The sequence below is a fragment of the Triticum aestivum genome, chromosome 6D, assembly GCF_018294505.1.
Source record: "Triticum aestivum cultivar Chinese Spring chromosome 6D, IWGSC CS RefSeq v2.1, whole genome shotgun sequence".
Lineage (NCBI taxonomy): Eukaryota > Viridiplantae > Streptophyta > Magnoliopsida > Poales > Poaceae > Triticum > Triticum aestivum.
Genome location: NC_057811.1, coordinates 451734204 through 451738935, shown reverse-complemented (window position 1 = coordinate 451738935; position 4732 = coordinate 451734204). Strand labels below are relative to the sequence as shown.

The following is a 4732-nucleotide window of genomic DNA, read 5'->3' as shown; positions in this document are numbered from 1 at the left end:
GGTCCCACGTGTCAGGAACCGCCGGCACCGTCTGCTATCCGTTAGCTACTTTATTTTGCCGAGTGATACTATTTGGCTCTTGGCCAATCCTTTGCCGAGTGCCCGTGTTCTGGCTCTCGGCAAACTCCTGTTTGCCGAAGAGGTGTACGCCGGGTGGCTTTCGCCGAGGGTGACACTCGGCAAAGGTTTTGCCGGCGGTTTTCGGCCCTTTCCCGAGTGTCTGTGGCACTCGGCGTAGCCCAGAATTCCAGTAGTGTGATGATGGTGCTGAATTCACTGTTTTATCATTGGGCTCATCATCTATTTGTTCAAGGTTTCCGACAACTTGTGGGACCCATGACCAGCTGTCTTTATCATGTTGCCAATCTAGACATGTTGTCTCACAACTGGCTGGGCGGCGCGGCGGGGTGGCGTCGCGCGCATGGAGTGGCGCGGATCTGGCGCGAGGGGGGCGGGTGAGGCTGCGCGAGAGAGGGTCCCGGCGACTGCAGGGGGAAGTGAGACGCGGGCGCGCACAGGCTTGGTGCGGTAGCTGCGGGTGTCGACCAGATCTGGCGTCGTGGTGCTCCTGCGGATCTGGTCTGGTGCTCGGGGGGGGCGTGGGCGGCGTAGTCGACGCGGCTCAGGGCATATGGCGGCACAGGGGAGCTGCGCGCTTCGAGGTGCAGGTGTGGTAGATCTGGTCTCCGGCGGCCGCGGTGGCGCGCGTCTGTTGCTTGGCTGCGGCCGGCAGTCATGGTGGCTGGCGGTCTCAGGCAATGCACCTCCTTTCCTTGCCAGCATGGTGCTCGGTACGGTGCGGCAGTCTGCTGCGTCCGATGGCTTTGCTCTCGGTGGCCATCCTTAGCTCTACCCACTGGCTCTTGAGTTTTGGTCGTCGGTAGCCGCTGCGAGGTGCGGTTGGCTACGGTGCTGACCCCTTCGTCGGCGGGCTGGTGCGGTGGTGATTGTTTGTTGGGCCTGTCGGTGCCGATGCGGGTGGATGTGCGGCCGAGGTGGTGTGAGAGCTTGGTGAAGACCCTGTCTCGGCCCTGTGCCGTGACCAGCGATGGCGGCGGCTGTGGCCGTCGTGACCTTCTTGGAGGCATCGCTGATTTGCCGCTGCACCCCTTCTGTACGGACCCGGCCATCTCGGCCTCTCTAGGGGAAACCCTTCATTGTTTGATCGGACGATGGCGGCGCCTCGGCGTCGTTTTCCCTCTTGGGGGCTTCGTCTTGGAGCTCGGCATCGGCAAGCGGGACCGGTGGTTGGCGGCGGTTGAGGCGTCCAGACTTCTGCGCACGGTGGCTTCTGTGGCAACGATGACGGCGCTGAGCAATGTCGGAGGCGTGGCCTTTGGTTGTGGTAGTCGGCTCTTATTTTCCGGCGTGTCCACGGGAGTGCCTCGACTGTCTGTTGCTGTGAACTCAAAGCCGCGGTGGGGCCCGGTGGTATACGATGACGCGTAACAGGTCGTTCGTTCGGTGATCCTCCGCGACGCCACCCCTGCCTAGTCTCCTTAGTAGTTTCACCGTTTGGAGTCGGAGCTGCGCTGCCTAGTATGGTGTTTGTTGGGGTGTTGTGCGGCAGCTTCTAGGGCTGCTGTTTTCTTTTTCCCTTTGATCTTCGGATCCTCTGGTCCTAGGACCTTCACCATCTTGTTGTTTTCCGTTACTTCTTGCTATTATCAATGAATGCCAGTGATGTTGGATCTTAAAAAAAATTGTACCGAGTCTATTGTGTTAGTGCTAGTCATTTGTTAGGGACTTGGGGTGAGTTTCGTTAAAGACGGCCGTGGTATAACTATTGTCTCCAATTTCATATCATTAGTTCCTTGCTATACGTACTATTCTCATGTTTCTAATATACTAGTATACATGTCTTGATGTCTACATCACAGTCAAATAGTCGCAGTTTGCAAGTAAAACGTCACTGATAAGAGGTACAGTACATCACAGTCGTCCAAGGAAGTCCTTTAAAAAAACTACACATGGAAGATCTGAACTATTTCTTAGGCATACATCACAGAGGAGCTCTTTGAGATTGCGGTGAGACGAACTGCCGGGCTTGGCCGCCAAGATTGCCTTCTCCCGCCATTCCTCTGCCCTCTTCCTCATCTTCTTTCCACTCTCACCCTGCATGAGTTCCGTGATAAGGCCTGTGACGGCGTTGCGCTGGACGTTGTTGTCGATCTCCATGCCGACGCCCCACTCGTTGCATTGGTACCGACGGTTGGTAAGCTGGTCCGAGAAGAAGGGCCAACTGATGACTGGCACGCCGCCGCACATGCTATCCATTGTCGAGTTCCAGCCGCTGTGTGTCAAGAACACGCCTACAGCCGGGTGGTTCAGCACCTCCTGCTGCGGGCACCAGGACGTCATGAACCCGCGGCCTGCCGTCTCTGCCATGAACTCAGGAGGAAGCACCGCCGCGTCGCCCCTGACGAGATCACGCCGGATGATCCACATGAACTGCCTGCCGCTATTCGCCAGCCCCCACGCGAACTCCAGGAGCTGCTCCTTGGTCATGACCGTGATGCTTCCAAAGTTTACGTAGACGACGGAGGCGGTCTCCTTGCCGTGGAGCCACTGCAGGCACTCCTCCTGCTCCTTCCACAGGCTGAGGCTACCGGTGGTACCCGTCGAGCGTGGGGCTAGCAGAGTGAGCGGGCCGATCGTGTTGACCTTGGGTCTGCCAAGGAGCCCTCGAGGTCGTCAAAGTTGTTGACGATTACGGCGGAAGCCCCGGCCGCACTCTCGGTTACTTTGATGGCATACTCCACAATGTAGTCATCTGGGTTCATGATGAAGCTCCGGAAGTCCCTAAGCCTCATGTTCCTCAGCCCCGGTAGATCCTCCAGTGGGGTGTCAAGGTATCCATCCATAAGCTGTTTCTCATCTGCAGTCCATGTACGCAAAGACATAAATGGGGAGGAGAATACAGATGGTGTCATTAGTTGCACAACGTCTGTACTGTGCACATCGTTTTGAATTTCAGTTTCAAAAAAAATCAGCCCTAGGCAAAATCAGTGAATTTTGGTTATTTCGGCCTACTATTAAGCACGCCAAAGTTTTCATATGCATTTCATTGAAATCGAACCAAATATTTAACTAAGTATTTAAGTCACTACGTACGGTGATGACTGAAATACTTTGACCGAAACAGTATCTACCAAAATGACAATTTTTCTTGATGAATTTCACAGGAACTGATAAGCAAGAAATTGTACAGTGTTCAAACTTCAAAAGACATGTTTACCTTGAAGTGGGACGATGCCACGGTCAATGAGGAGACGGAAATAACGGAATCCGAGATAGCTAACGGTGCTGGCCGTCCAAAGCTGGACATAGGGGACATCTAACTCTTTGGCGGCATCCATGGCGAAACACATGGTGAGGTCCGAGACGATGCAAGTCACGACTGGGTGGTCCCCTGTGGAGGCCACACCATTGAGCTCGATGAGAAGGCGGCGGAAGGGGCCGAGGCAAGTCTCCAAGGTGGACTTGCAAAGCGATGGGATGTCCTGCATGACATCATCATCCATGTCGCCGGACGGCTGCGGCATCCCATCGGGGATGGTGGCGAAGCGAAAGCCCGGGGAGCCAGCCAGCGCGGCGGCGCCCCGTGTGCGTGCGAGGCGGGCGCGGTTGTACTCAGAGTTGATGAAGGTGACGTGGAAGCCGTGGGCGTGGAGCGGTTGGCCACGCTGAGCATGGGGGTGATGTGCCCCTGCGCCGGGAACGGCAGGCACACGGCGTGCGGCTTCTCCTCGCCTGCTCCTTCCATTGGTTTTCTGTAGGTTTGGTTCCTCCTCCGAAATGGCGACTCTTGTGTGCTTGGTTTGGTTGGTTGTGAATCAAGTTGATCAGGATATGGATATGGATATGATTTGGCTTTACTCAAGCACAGAGCGCTAGCAAATTTATTGTCAGCGATCCGGTACGGCCTGATCGATCCGGTATTGAGACGTATTGGCTGCTTGTACTTTGTGGACAATTTTGGTTGTTCATTATATGGCGCCGGGATTTTTAAGGGTCCAGCCTACGTATCTGATGTCGATAGCCTAGCATCATGGCAAAAATTTAGCATGCGCCCTGCTATTCTGCCATATTTTTGTGTTCACCAACACTGAAACTTTGGCAAATCCAAATGAGGCAGGACTTTCAACACTCGGGTGCCCCTACACCCTTTATGAACAGGAAATTTAAAAAAATGAAAAAAAAATCTGAAACTTTGGGGCATTAAACATGCTCAAACATTTGATGATCCTGCAAAGTTTCAGCTCGAAATAACATTCAAGGAGCCCTAACCTGAAGAAACAAAATCACTGTTCAAAGTTTATGTACAATTTTGAGCCGTGAATTTGTTCTTTTTGGGAGGACTCCACGAATGTTATTTGTGGCTGAAACTTTACAAGAACACTAAATCTTTGATCACTGAAAGTTTCAGATTTTTTTTTTTATGAATTTACTAGCCATGAGGGTGTAGAGGAACCCGGGAGCTGTTACACCTTTCTCAATCCAAATTGTAGGAAGTGGCACCTTACTTCCCGCAAAAAAGTAGTAACTTACTTAGCTTTAATTTTCCTTTTTAGAAACTACTTATCAACCTTAAAAAAATTAAAGCACTTACCAATAAATTGCAGTGTTAAAAAGTGCAACTTTCCAAAAATGTGAGCAATGTCTAATTATATTTCACAAGTTATACACGACTGGAGGTTAAAATGATAAAAGAAGCTTCGAACTAATATCT

General features: G+C 52.6%; 1 pseudogene; it reads right to left on the bottom strand.

Annotated features, from left to right (window-relative positions):
- Positions 1–1852: 1852 nt before the first annotated feature.
- On the bottom strand, positions 1853–3781 carry LOC123145788 (7-deoxyloganetin glucosyltransferase-like; annotated as a pseudogene).
- Between the last annotated feature and the right edge of the window lie 951 nt (positions 3782–4732).